This window comes from Armigeres subalbatus, chromosome 2 (genome assembly GCF_024139115.2).
Source record: "Armigeres subalbatus isolate Guangzhou_Male chromosome 2, GZ_Asu_2, whole genome shotgun sequence".
NCBI lineage: Eukaryota > Metazoa > Arthropoda > Insecta > Diptera > Culicidae > Armigeres > Armigeres subalbatus.
In genome coordinates this window covers 216,589,716-216,604,635 of record NC_085140.1, presented here as the reverse complement: position 1 = coordinate 216,604,635, position 14,920 = coordinate 216,589,716, and the positions used below count along the sequence as shown (strand labels likewise).

Sequence of the window (14,920 nt, the reverse complement as noted above, 5' to 3'; positions counted from 1 at the left end):
TCATCATCAATAGACATAGCCCGCTGTCATCATTGAAAAGCAATATGAAAAAAAAATGCCCGGACATCATGGCTACGATCTGCCGATGGGCTAAACAATAGGATGTCAGTAGCCTGGTCCTAACGTCTGTTTCTTGGAAAGAACTGACATACTTGCAAATACATCGTAGAGAAAAGAGATTTGAAAATCGTGACAAATCATGTACAAATGTCAAATGGTTGGAACAAGAAAATCCAACTCTGAAGTAAATCGGTCGATGATCGAAATTGCTATCGGATTTCGGATCAAGTAAGATGCAACATAAGAATGGGTCTGTCAGTGGTTTGGACCCTGTTGGGTCAATAACATCCATTACTTTGAAGTGGTCAGCATCGAGATCGGACGAGGCAGCCCATGTGAAATGTGAGGCTATGAATACTTTGATAGCACATGCCTTGGCAAATGTTGTATGTATTGCGGATAAATTTTGCTAATCTACGAGAGCTTTGAGCTCAGAGCTCAGAGAAACTGATTTGGCAGTCAAAGATAAGACCAAATCATTCGACTTATTTATTTGAGATTGAAGAAAGATTAGAATAAAATTGTTCAGTTTCCCATACCGTAATTCTTGATTCTGGCGCCCCCTGAAGGCTGGCGCCCTTGGCGGGGGCCAACCCGGCCAACCTCACGCTACGGCGCTGGTAACGTGTAATGACTTGTTCTTATACAGAATTGTAAGAAAATCTGACATTCGCTGGTTGGGTGAAGAGTAGTTTTAACAGGATGATATGAAGAGATTGAATCACCCAGTTTGAATCTATTTCACGATTATCTATATACATTAAAATGAATTTCTGTCTGTCTGACCCTTATGGACTCGGAAACTACTGAACCGATCGGCGTGAAAATGTGTATGCAGAGATTTTTTGGGGCCGGGGAAGGTTCTTAAGATCCCGACTAGAAGAGCATAACAGAAACTGAACACAATATTAACATATTGTGATATTTATAACTTATTTTGATGCAATTTTGTTCTTAGTAGCCATTATCTTTCAAATGTTGTAACAGGATTTAATCATAATATGATTTAAAAAATGCTTATCACCGAATTGCCCAACAGTAGGCAATTAAAATAGATGTAGCAAAGTCTTCCAGCCATATAGATATCACAACGCTGATATAATTTGCAAAGGTTGCCTTATTTGTAATGTTGTTAGTTTTATGTTCTCGAAAAATATTCTTGTTCAGACAAAAACAAAAGTTTCGTATTGTTGATCACAATCTGGAGACCTATCACGAACTGTAAAAATTTGCAACTGCACAGAAACAATATATTTTGTATCTGATTCTGTTATAAATTTCTAACAAAATATGTTATTTTTATGATAAAATTGTAACAAAATTTGATAGTTTTTTGTTTCCAGTAGTTTGATTTTTGATAGAAATTTAGATATTTTAACAACATCCTGAACCACGTTTCTAACAAATTTTGTTATAAAAAATTTGTATAACATAATAACATAGGTTGATATAATTTTCATATGACCTTCTAGTCAGGATGGCTCGAGACCCCTACCTCCTTTGGAAAAGGGGGCTCCCATAAAAATGAAACATTAATTTCTCCATAACTCGATAAATAATCAAGCAAATGAATCCAAATCTGCCATGTGAAGGTTTTGGAAGGGAAGATATGTTTCTGTGACGATTCGAAACCACTTTCCCTTCAGGAAAGGAAGCCTCCCATACAAATGAAACAGAAATTTCGACATAACTCGAGAACTAATCGGAAAATAAATCAATTTCATGCGAAACGAAATCCGTCGGGTCGGCTAGCTAAAAAAAAGTACTTTATCGAGATATGTACATATTAGCAAACTCATAAACTCGGAATTCCCATAGTCGAGTTCCCAGTAGGAATTTTTTAAGGTCACTGTGAAAGCAATAGTTCGTTGCTGGACCACGGTATTTTTTTCTGAAAATTCTCCAAAAAGCGTTAGTCTTTTTTTCTCTTTGCAATATCTGTATTATAAATTGCTAAGCACCCGGCTTTGTGGTATTTTGCCAAACAAAGCTATCAGTTCCGTTTTACATATTAGATTCCATTATTATGCCATCTATGACTTATCCTATTTTAATTCATCATAAACCGACCCTCATTCATCTTCCAAGATGTTCCCTTTGTAGCCAAATAGATCCTCCCATCAATTTCTAGGTGTAGTACTACTTCCATCCTATGTAGCCTTGACGATGTTCTGACCTACCGTTATATGATGAGATTGATTGGGGTAAACGCTATTGTGTATTTATCGAATCAACTTTGGACTGTTTATAGCTTCTGAGTCTTCATGATGAATTTTTGGCTAAGGCTATTCCCCTGCAAGCAATTTCGTCGTATAGTCTCAATCACGTTGTTTTAACGAGTTTTCGTCTGAACACATGCCCGAACAAAGAAAAATCTATTCACTGCGGAAGTAGCAAAGGACTGCAGAGCGCAAACCTTCATAAAGTTCAATACTCTTTTTCATCTGCAGTTATGTAAACGGGCCGCCAAACCATAGGACGAAGCACAAACCGAGAGAGCATGTATGTCGTCTGGACCGTCTTCCTTCCAGATTTTCCTTTTTTGGGTTGGAAAATGCACTGTCACCCAGCGACGATCTCTGTCGCCACTGTATCATGTAGTGCAGACAGACGATTTGTTAGCAATCAGCTTCACTTTTTATGCTCCAATTATATTGCTGCCACACATTCCACAAAATTAAGTGTACAAGCTGAACGCTGTGCATTTCGTTACACAAACAATTATCATTTCCTTCGCACTTTATATTCTTGCCTTCTTTGTTGATTTTTATTGCCACTTCCAAAGCTCTGCTAACCACCACTTTTATTAAACGAATGAAACCGAACACCTTGCCGTATGCAATATACTATCAAGTACTACAGCACTCATTCCTTATTTTCCATTCTTCCCTTACGTTACGCACATAGGCAGATCGAATAGAAGAAAGCAGGTTACGATAGAGACCGGATGTACAGAAGAGGCTGTGAGACACTTCACCACCAAGTGCAACACTATGAGACACATAAACACAACAAACCGAACACCCGTCTAGTAATGCCAACTTTATGTTCTTCCCAAAACGATGTTGCCTCGACCGAGCACAAGAAGCGAATTCGGCTGGATCACAAGAACCAGTTGACGATATTACAATGCTGGTGCCTACCCCACAGCTGGAGCGTTTTCCGCTCCTTCGTGAAGAATAGGCTACCATGGAAACGGCGTTTTCCTCAGTTACGACGCTTTTACTTCGGCATTTTCCGTCATCATGAGGGGAAAATCGATGCGCACCAGTTGTGTTTATCTGCCGGCACCCAACAATCGCGCACAGTGGGAAAGGCGTATGAATTCGATCGTTCACCTGATAAACATGTTCAAAGTACGATATTGATAAAAGAAACCGCGATTGATTCACTTAGCAGAGATGCCCGTAATACTGGGTGTACACCGTCACTTGGTCAGTAAACCTTGGCTCCATCGCTTTTTCTACGAACTAAAACAATGCGCTTTCGAAATTCAAAGATTCATTTTATTTAGTGCTTGCTACCGATAACAGCGGTTTGATAGGTTCGACATTACCTCGAATTAAGGTTGAACTTTATGCAGGAGGAACCACTTTTGCTTGCCGTCAATTGTAAATCTCTGATTTTCCTTCAGCCTATAACCTGACTGTTGCAAAAGGTTTTGGGTCAAGGATCTATATAAGTACTAATACTTATATAAAGCAAAGTTGTTAAAGCAAGTGATGAACGACATTATACATTTTTCATATACGCCTTATTCTGCTACCAGCTTTGCTCAGTTTTGCTGCTCCTAGAGATATGGCAAACAACAGTACCTATTTCGCCCGTAAAAATATCCGCAAACACACCTGGCAAAATCATGTCACGTGTTGAATGTTGGACGTTATAGATGTAAGGTCTTTCGGAGGTCCGATCACTACCTAGCAGTTGCAAAATATTGAGCGTGACTTTTGTGGCTTTTAAGGGGTCACGAAATAACAAGGGGAGTGTGCCAGAGGCCGCTATATGCAATGGCCAAGAGGAAAATTTGATGAAGGAGCACATCGTGAATGTTTTGAATGGTGAAGCTGTATTAAGAAACAGACTGCAGACTGTCGACCACGGTCAGGTCTGTAGAACCATCAATGCTGGAGGAAGTTAAGAAGGCTCTAATTTAACTAGAAAACAGATAAATCTGCTGTGAAAAACGAGGTCTTGGCTGAGCTTCTTAAACATGGAATTGAGCAGCTGCATCAATGGATCCACCACATCATATGCCCTGACACTCCGAGTGGTGCAAAGAGCCGGCTTGAAAAGCTTCATCCTGAGCAATGTCCAGCTATCGTTTTAACTTGTTGACAAGTTAAATTTCGATCGACTTATATTATTTTTAATTATGGAAGATACGTCGCCTACCTTGGTCTTCCTCTGCAGCGATGTCCAGCTGGGTTCTAGTCCAATGCTTGTTTGACATAATGTGTGGCCGACTCACCCTCACTTCCGTTCGCAAATTTTAGTTACTATCTGCCTCTAGTGACAACGGCGATGGAGCTCGTTGTTTGAGATCCAATTGTGAGGCCACCGGGAATGAATTATGTACCGCATGCATCTGTTGATGAACACCTGCAGCTGTTGAGTTTACTCTACTGACACAAAATTCCTTAAACTCGCAAAGGCTTGCATTGATCCGTGCTTCTATGTCGATCTTCGTACCACCAGTTGATGCCACCAAATGGCTCCCAAGGTATTAGCAGCATTCAACATTTTCCACTGATTGCCCAGCTACTGTGAAGCTTAAAAAGGGTCGCCGTGTTCACATTCAACGATTTGGTTTTGTTGACGTTGATAACTAAACCTGCCGAAGAGGAGTGCTGGGCAAGGTCGTTGAGCTTACTCTGCATATTAGAGTGCTGTGGAGCTAGGGGTACAACGTCTGCCGAAATAATCAATAAATCCGTCTGGCCTATCTCATCTACTCTTTAAACTATCTTTGTTTTATGTTGCTTAAATGAATTATTATAATCAAAAGGGGCCATCGATAGCCGTGCGGTAAGATGAATGGCTTCAAAGCAAGACCATGCGGAAGGAGGCCAGGTTCGATTCCCGGTCGATTTTCGAATTGGAAATTTTCTCGGCTTCCCTGGGCTTAACCCTTTATAAGGCAGTGGCAACTATATTGCCACCAACAAATTATATGTTTTTCTATTTCTAACAAGAGCTCTACTTATTATTTCCCTTGTAGTGGCTTTACAGTCAAACCTCCATGAGTCGATGTTCTATGACTCGATATCGACTCATGGAAGCAAATTATCCCATATTAAAAAATATTTTCTGGGTTACTGTGATGGTCCCTTCAAACAGATTTCCAAAGATTTCCTATTCCACAAGTCGATATGGTCCCTTCAATATCGACTCATGGAGGTTTGACGGTATTTACTTCCTAGTAATAACCCAGAAGAATTTGAGCAATAAAAAATTGGAATATCAATTTGAGGACATTTTTTTTACGAACAGATCGTAAGTTTCGAGTGGAAGAAGGATTTTCAGTAGGGTGGCTCAAATTATTATGGGAAAAACTTTTTTCAACTTACGATCAAGAATAATGATACTCATTCAGATCTTGGAGAATTTAATACAGAATGTTATGCAGAAAACTGCGAGAAGATTAGAGCTTGCCCGGCTAAGTTATTAGCATTTCTTTGAAGTGGGGTTTGAGCAAATTTCGTTTCTTTTACCTTTGAAAAGAAATAAATTCACCCCTACAACACTCCAGTAAAATGCTAATATCTTTGTCGAATAAACTCTAATCTTCTCGCGGTTTCATCATAACATTCTGTATTTAATTCTACAAGAACTGAATGAGTATCATGGTTCTTGATCGTAAATTGTGCCTTCCAACTGCAAATCACTGTTTTGGATGTTTCCCCATATATTTCTCCATATAAACTACCATTGAGTTTAGCACCGTCCAAATGTTGATCGATTTGGCTGAAATTTTGTGCAGAGCATCAGGGCATCAAATAGAACCGAATAAGAGGGCGCCCATCAAACAATTTAAAAAGTGTTTTTTGAGCCACCCTAATTTTCAGTTATAATTCGTTAAAAAAAACGCCAGAAGAAACTGCGGTCAAAAAAGATTCGCCACCGCACCAAATGTGTCATGTACAATACGCTAATAAGACCGGTTGTCCTCTAAGGACATGCAACATGGAAAATGCTCGATGAGGACTTGCAAGCACTCGGAGTATTCGAGAGACGGGTGCTTAGGACCATCTTTGGCGGTGTGCAAGAAGACGGTGTGGAGCGGCGAAGAATGAACCATGAGCTCGCCCAACTCTACGGCGAACCCAGTATCCAGAAGGTAGCTAAAGCCGGAAGGGTACGATGGGCAGGACATGTTGCAAGAATGCCGGACAGCAACCCTGCAAAGATGGTGTTCGCTTCCGATCCGGCAGGTACGAGACGGCGTGGAGCGCAGCGAGCGAGATGGACAGACCAGGTGCAAAACGGCTTGGCGAGCGTTGGGCGTATCCGAGGATGGAGAGATGCGGCCTCGAACCGTGTATTGTGGCGTCAAATTGTTGATTCAGTGTTATCTGTTTAGATGTAAACTAAATAAATGAAATGAATCGTTAAAAAAACGAGAAAGATATATTTTTCCCGTTGGTATTATTTATTTTGAATCTCCTGTGTTAGTTTATTACGTGATTAGCGGAAAAAAGCTTTGCCTTTCTGTATATTTAGTTTTTGGATTTTTGACGAAATTGTGCCCCCCCTTGGGAACAAAAGTGCAAAAAACATTTTTTTTCACTTTTATGCGTTTCCGACTAGGACTCTTCACCCAAAAATGTAACGTGCCTTGATTTGACTGGTTTTACGTGAAACCTAATTTTTAAAAATCTTTTATTTATTTTTGTTGTTGCCTGTTTTCCCGCTTGCCGGGCAGTGGCAACTATATTGCTACCAATGTTGTCCCGCTTGCCGGGCAGTGGCAACTATATTACCACCAATTTTTCAATGTTTCTGAACTGTTTAATGTATAACAAACATACATTTGAGTTTAATACCATGTCAACATTGTGACTTATTCTTGTTTTTGTTGATTTATTGTTTAGATTCGTCTGCCTTATAAAGGGTTAAAAATATCATCGTGTTAGCCACATGATATATGATAAGTCTTACGGTAACGTATTTTTTTAATTGAAAACTGCAAATAAACAGGAATTGAGAAAAAAATGGTAACTTAGCTTAGAAGTCTTGCAGCTTATAACTGGGGAAGAGCTGAATGAACACAGCGAGGCGGCCATGTTCCAGTGGGAAATGTAATGCCAATGAGAAGAAAAGAAGAAATATGAATAATTTTGCATTTTTAAAATCCCATTAAAAACTATTCCTCACTGCGCACGTAACTCTTTATAACCGAACCTCAAAAATGTTTGTCCTGAACAACTATGCGAAGGAAAGACATCACTTCTTAGAAATTATTCGGGATCTGTTGCAAATTTTAACTCTATACCATAGCCGATAATTTGTTCTTGTCTGCAAATAAGAAACTTGTGAATATTATTTATTGAGACAAAATGAGCTGAAACATACGTTGCATGGTGCTGGTGCATAGACTAGGTACTATTATCATTATCCTTAGTGTTAGGAAAAAGAGCAAACTATTACCATGGCATGAAAAAGTTAAAACGGGTTATTCACTAGGAAGTTGAGGAAAAAGGACAACGAACAGATCAACACATCCTGATAGCTGTGCTTCTAGTTTGAAAACACGCACAAGGATTGAAGCTTCCGACAGACAAAGGGCTAAGGATGGTTTTCCCGGCAGGGTTCCATTCCTGGCACAAGCTCAAAACCCGAAGACAGAAACATTATACAGCCATAAACTCCTCCGTAATCGTGTATGCTCACTCGCGAAATTACGATTCAGCTAGTTGAAATTGAACTTGAAGATGCAATTGCGGCATTAAAGGGGTGTGCCGATGAGCAATAGGTTGCCGAGAATATCTGCCGATACCCAACATATACTTATATCATCCTTTTTTACAAGTCATCGAACTAAAAGTACGCCTGGTGACTATACTGCCGGTGGATACATAATTGTCCCATGTTTGCTGGGATTCCTAATACACATAGGACAATTATACGTCCACCGACAGTATATCGCATGGCTAGTTCTGGTTTTGATTGAATTAAGCACAACGGATCTGAAAGCCAGACCTTTTAGTCAATGAGTCACCCTTCGTTTGATTATCCAGTCTTGATACAGTCTGATGTTTTGTGAAGCTAATTTGGGTCAATCAAATAAGCCACAGCTCCCGGAAATGAGCTCGACTCATTGGTCAGTTTTATTTATTTTTTCCTCTTCAAGGAGTAATTTTGTCTTAAGTGATCCTATGAAAAATGTAATAATAGGTATTTCATGGAATGTTTCTCGTACCTGCTGTGAATTATTATCTATTTGCAATATATTTTATACATTCATACGTAAGAAGAATCATGGTTTCATACACATATTATATGGATAACAATCAATGGTCACCACCCCAGCAAAATTTAATAAGATCATAAATAAAATATGTATACGAGCGTGGTATAGTGTTTATAGTCACGCGCAAAACTAGAAATCATGTAAATCCGTGGAGGTCTATTCACAAACCACGGGCAAGGCTACTTTAATTTCCAACCCAGATAAATCAACATGGCCTCCGAAGAAGTTTCATCGTTCACTGATTTACTAGGCGATTCAAATAACTGTTAGTTATTTGGCCAAGTTACTACTCGATTTTATTCTATTTAACCAATCAAGGGCGTATCGAGTGGGGGGCAGCCACTTAAACATGTGCACTTTACGATCCAATCATTTTCAGAAATAGGTGGTTGAAAGATTCCCAAAAACTTATTAGGGTATCCAGGATTCATAATATATGAAAGTTCAAAACAACTCGAAACATTTCGGGCTCAAGAATTCTCCTTGAAATGTTTGTATTCTGTTTGAAATTTCTTTATTCAATTGTGAAACTCAATAATAACATTAATACAGGGTCCGGCTATTGAAGTGCTTCATTAGAATAAACAGATAAATTGATCAAAACAAAAATATTTCATTTAAATTTCATTCGATTTCACAAGAAACCATATCACTTTTTGAAAGTTCATAAGTGAAGTTCATCTTTTTTGTCCTTGAGCTGAACCACTCGTCGCAGACGATTGAGTAATGCATCGTACGAGTCCCGCGGCTGCTTTTGTATTATTTCAACAGAGGTCACCAGATGTCGCTGCAAAAACACATGATGGTTTAGAGCAGCCGAGCCCCTCAACATACTGCTGACAGTAAAATTCATAGGGTTTATGTCCGGCGAACTCGCTGTCCGCTCTTAGCTCGAAAGGACCCTCGAAAACCCCTTAGTTGGGTTTCCTTCACTTTTTGAGCCGGCGTCTAATCCTGTCGTAAGACCTAACCCCTGGTATCGAAATAACGACGTTCCCACGGTTCAACGATGTTTTGTAGAACTAATTGCACTACGAATTTTGTATTATATTACTTTTACTCACTTATGTAGCAGTTCAATTGCCGTACCTTGTACTTTATTCAGTATTGTGGATTTTTTAAATTAATTGTTACAAGATTTTTTTGAGGGTCTTTAAATTTTGCTCCATTTCTAGAATGTAGGGGAGACTGGGGAGACTTGATCCCCTTTTCTGATTTCCGAAGTATCACAGCCAAAAATAAATAAGCATACGCGATTTCCACACAAACTCTCTAAGAAATATAGTATTTAACTTTTAAAGTTAAATACTATATTTCTTAGAGAGTTTGTGTGGAAATCGCGTAAATTACTGACGTATGACAGTCCTTAAATTATTATATAATATCTTCGTCAAATTTTTGTATGGGTGACTAATGGGAGATCAAGTGTTCCCATATTTAGGCAATAACTTCAAATCCAAATATCCTAAAACTTTGATGGAATGTTGACATTTTCATCAGTACAGATCATTAAGCATATCTATGGCTTTGTGCTGTGAAAAAACGAAAGCATTTGGTCATTGTTATGAAAAGTTGTTCAAATTTTGCGTGGTCAATAAAAAAATCTTTAGGAAGGTCAAATCATACGTACCGCCCTGGAGAATAAATAAGGTTGTCAATCCAAAAAATAACTAGAACAAAACTACTTAAGTTCTCGATAAAACAGGGGGTAATGAAGTCTCCCCGGGGATCAAGTCTTCCCACCTTCCCCTATAGTTTTTAAAATCATAAACCACTCTTCGGAATATTTTTGTGATGCTCGATTATAAATTTACTCTAGGATGCCAAAATCTGGAATTAACTTTGGAAATGAAAGATTAGTTTTCTATTTTAATAATGTTTCTCTAAGACCCTGTGTTCTCTACCAAACACAATATTTCAATGTTTTTATAAAACCACGATCAGCCACGCTTAGCCGAAATGACTAAGCCAGAGTCTATCAATTATTCCAAGAAGAAAAGAAGTTGGTACCGTACGACCCAGAACCACCCACGATGACTGTCCGTGAAGTGATTGTGAGTTTTTTATATGTTGCTTCGAAATTCCTGCGGATCTTCTCCGGGAGTTCCTTCTGGAACTCTTCCTTAAATTTCTCCGGGATAACTTCCAGGTTTTTTCCGAGAATACCTACATAAAATATATAGCGAAATATCCTTCAATAATTCCTTCAATAATTTCCCGGAATTTCTCCGGGAATTTTTCCGCGGAATCATCCTAGAGTTCTTTCCGGACTTCACTCGCAATTTAATCCTGAATTTCATTCGAAAATTAATTTGAAAGTTCCTCCAGGATATCTTCCAAGAGTTCTTCCAGGAATTTCTTCAAAACAAACCCCCGGGAATTCATCCAGTAATTTCTTCAGCAATTCATCTGGGCATACTTTCAGGATTTCATCTGGGAATTTCTCCATTAATTCCTCCTGGTATTTTGCCTGGAATTCCTTTAGATATTCCTCCGGAAATTCCTTCAGGAACTTCCCCAATTCCTCTGGAAGTGCTTGTGGGAGTTCGGGGAGCTCCTCCAGGAGTTTTTCCAAGAGCTCCTCTGGGAATCCCAGAAACTTCACATGGAATCTCATGAGGATATTTGGCCGGAATTTCACGGGAAATGGGATTTCGTAAGTTCATCAAGACATTCAACTCCGGGTATTCCACCGGCTGTTCCTCCGGGAGTTCCACCAGTAGTTCTTCCGAGAATTTATTCAGGCTTTCTTTCAGGAATTCATTTAGGCTTTCTTGAGAAATTTATCTACAAATTCCTCCAGAAATTCCTCCGAGAATTTCTCTCCCCTCCGCTCCGGGAGGTCCTCTAAGAGTTCTTCCAAGAGTTCCTCCTGGAATTCTTACGGGCGTTCATTTGGGAGTTCCGGGAATTATCCCGGAAATTCCTCCGGGAGTTCCTCCGGAAATTACTCTGGAAGATCCTCCGGGAGTTCCTCCTCAGAGGAACACCCGGAGGAGCTCCCGGTGAAACTACCAGAAGAATTCTCATAGAAACTGCTGGTGGATCTCCGGGAGCAACTCCCAAATGAACTGCCGGAGGAACTCCCGTAAGAACTCCCAGAGGAATTTCAGGAGGAACTCATAGAAGAATTCCTATAGGACCTCCCGGAGGAACTCCAAGAGAACTATCGGAAGAACTCCGAGAGGAATTTCCAGCTGAAATTCTGAAGAAAGCCTAAATAATTTCCTGAAAAAAGCCTGAATGATTTCCTGGAAGAGCTACTCGAGTAGACGAAAATAGCTCAATAATATCAAATGTTGATAAAATAGCAAAATGAGGTATGGACATGATTGATATAAGAGATAAAAGATCAGACGACAATATCAATATTTTGCACTAAAATATCATGAGGATATCATGTTATGCTATTTGTAAGAAGTGATCAATATCATGTGCCATTAGTTTGTTCTTTTCCATACTTAAATGATATTTCGGTACAAATTTTTGATATTGGTGTCTGTTCTTTTATCTCTTATATCAATCAAGTCCATATCATGTTTTGTTATTCTGTTCATGGTTTCTACCCGGGTACAGGTGGAACTCCCGGAGGAATTTGCAGAGGAACACCCTGAGGAACTGCCGGTGGAATTCCCGGAGGAACTCCCGGAGATACTCCCGGATGTATTGCCGGAGGAATGCCGAGAGGAGGAGAGGAAGAATTTTCAGAGGAACCCCCGGATGAATTACCAGTGGAACTACCAGAATAATTCTCGAAAAAAATCTTGGAGAATTCATCTTATAGATAAATCTCGTCTAGCTGAAACCTTTGTAGGGGTATGTAGCTGGATTATCATTATTATCATCAGAGGGCCTACCGGAGAACTCCCCCAGGAGCTCCCAGAGAAATTCTAGGAGCAGCTTCTGTGGGAATTTCTATATAAATTCCTGAAAAAGCCTAAATGAATTTCAGAAAGAAAGCCTGAATGAATTCCCGGAGGAAATTCTGGAGAAATTCAGAGGAACCTCTGTAGGAATTGCCGATAAAACTACCGGAATAATTCTCGGAGAAAATCCTGGACGAATTCTTGGAGGAACTCCTGGAAGAATTCCCGTGGGAATACCCGGAGGAATTACCGAAGAAAACTCTTGGATGATCTCCCAGTGGAAATCTTAAAGCTTCCATCGGAATTTCAGGATCTCTTCTTTAATTAATCTAGGAATACCTCTGAAAATTCCATTGATAATATCATTTTCGGTATAATTTATGTATAAATTGGATGGAATTGGTCGAATTCCTGAAGAAACTCTTTGAAATTTTCCCAAGCAATTATTCGAAACTTTCTCGGAAAATTTTATGGAATTTACACAAGAAAATCAAACATTTTTCGCGAAATTCTCAAGAATGTTTACTGGCAATTCTGCGGAATTTCCCCGTAATATTCTTAGGAGTTCCACGGTGCAGTATTTCAGAAATTTTTATGAGAAGTACCACGAAAGAATTATGAATTATGACGAAGTTCGTGAAGGATTTCTTTGAGTGGAATGGTGGAATTTTCGGATCAATTCCCGGCGAAATTTATGGTGAAATTCCTAACATTGCCAATAAAGTTGCTGGAGGCATTCCTAAAGAATCCCCTTATAGAATTCCCGGTAGAATGCCTGGAGCAATTGTCGAAGGAATTCCTGGAGAAAGCTTGCATATTGTTTTTTTCTGCCTATTTTATAATATTACTAGCTTTATGTACCCGGCCTTGCTCGGAATTGCCAGTTTGGTTTGCAGTTTTCTTTTACGGAAAATGATAAAACCAATTGGTCAACAGGGTAATTGTGTTTACTTATTCATACTTTATCATTTGATTGAAAGAATATTTCTAAAGAAGGAAAAACATTCATCGATGCCATATTCCGGGCAACGCATATTTTTAAAGAAGGGATCACACCCACCATTGCCTTATTCCGGGCAAATGCCTACTTTTAAAGAAGCAATCACATCCACCATTCAGAAGGAAACACATTAATCATTGCTTTTCACTGGGCATACCATTATTCCGATGAACAATAATTTTCATTGTTTTATACCCAGCAAACGCTTGCTTTCTATGAAAGATTTTACTGATGCTGTTCATAATTATCCCGAATGCCTTCATGTCAAATGACCTAAGGCCAAATAGTGTTATGTTAATGGCCTGCTTCATTCAGGGATATGTCATTTTCAGGGAAATGCCATATTCTGGGATATGTGTATCGGGAAATATCATTTTCGTTAGTCATTTTTGGGGAAAAGTTATTACCTGGAAAATGTTATTGTCGAGGATTTGCTATTTTTAAGGAATTCGGGCAATTTGTTTTCGGAGCATTGTACAATGTCAAAGAACCTCGGATGTTCTAAATAAAGGGATTTTAAATTAAGTCGTTTTCTAAACAATACCCAATCCCAATACCCCCCTCCCATTCCAAAAGTCCCTTCCAGCCTCTCTATAATATTTTCCTTTGGGTAGGGATTACGTGTTTACGTGTTTGGTTTGAATTGACCTATGCAATAAAAAGGTATACTAAACTGTTCATTTAATGAATATACCCTCTCTTTCGTTAAGCTATGGCACTCCTACCCAGTCTGATATAGACAGATAATATGGGTTCCAAATTTGGTGGACATCGATAAATGGGTTCAGAAGTCATGCTGAATTGATTGATAACTAAACAATACCCCTCTATCACACCCTCCCCCTTTTAAAATTACTTAACCACATCCACTAAAATCGCTTCCTTAGGACACACAATATTTTGTACAAATTTGGTTTAAATCGGTCATGAGGCTCAGGATTTACATTGAGTTGATCGATTGCTAAACAATACCCCTCCCCCTACCCTCCCTCTTTTGTAAAGAGCATCCCTAACCTCCTATCGTCGTCTCCTTATGACAAAGAATTTGTGTTCCGAATTTGTTTGAAATCGGTCAAGGGGTTCAGAATTTACACTGAGTTGATTGATAACTAAGCAATACCCCTCCCTCCACACCCTCCCTCTTTTCCAAAGAGCATGCTTAACCCCCTATCGTCGTCTCCTTAAGATAAAGAATTTATGTTCCAAATTTGGTTGAAATCGGCCAAGGGGTTCAGAATTTACACTGAGTTGATCGATAACTAAGCAATACCCCTCCCCTCACACCCTCCCCCTTTTCCAAAGAGCATGCCTAACCCCCCTATCGTCGTTTCCTTAGGATAAAGAATGTGTGTTCCAAATTTGGTTAAAATCGGTAAATGGGTTCAGAAGTTATGCTGGAACATACATACAAACATACATACAAACATACAAACATTGAGTTTTATATATATATATATATATATATATATATATATATAGAAGATAGAAGATAGAAGATAGAAGATAGAAGAAGAAGATTTC

The 14,920-nt window shown here is 39.1% G+C and overlaps 1 protein-coding gene across 3 annotated transcripts in view; it reads right to left on the bottom strand.

Annotated features, from left to right (window-relative positions):
* Window positions 1-3,129, bottom strand: part of LOC134211655 (GTP-binding protein Di-Ras2) — a 127,850-nt gene extending 124,721 nt beyond the window's left edge. The window contains exon 1 of one of the 3 annotated variants that reach the window (XM_062688754.1): window positions 2,800-3,129. The gene's annotated coding sequence lies outside the window, so the exon portion shown is untranslated. The remainder of the gene's footprint in view (window positions 1-2,799) is intronic. The other 2 variants (XM_062688757.1, XM_062688758.1) reach the window with 2 other exon arrangements.
* Window positions 3,130-14,920: the final 11,791 nt, after the last annotated feature.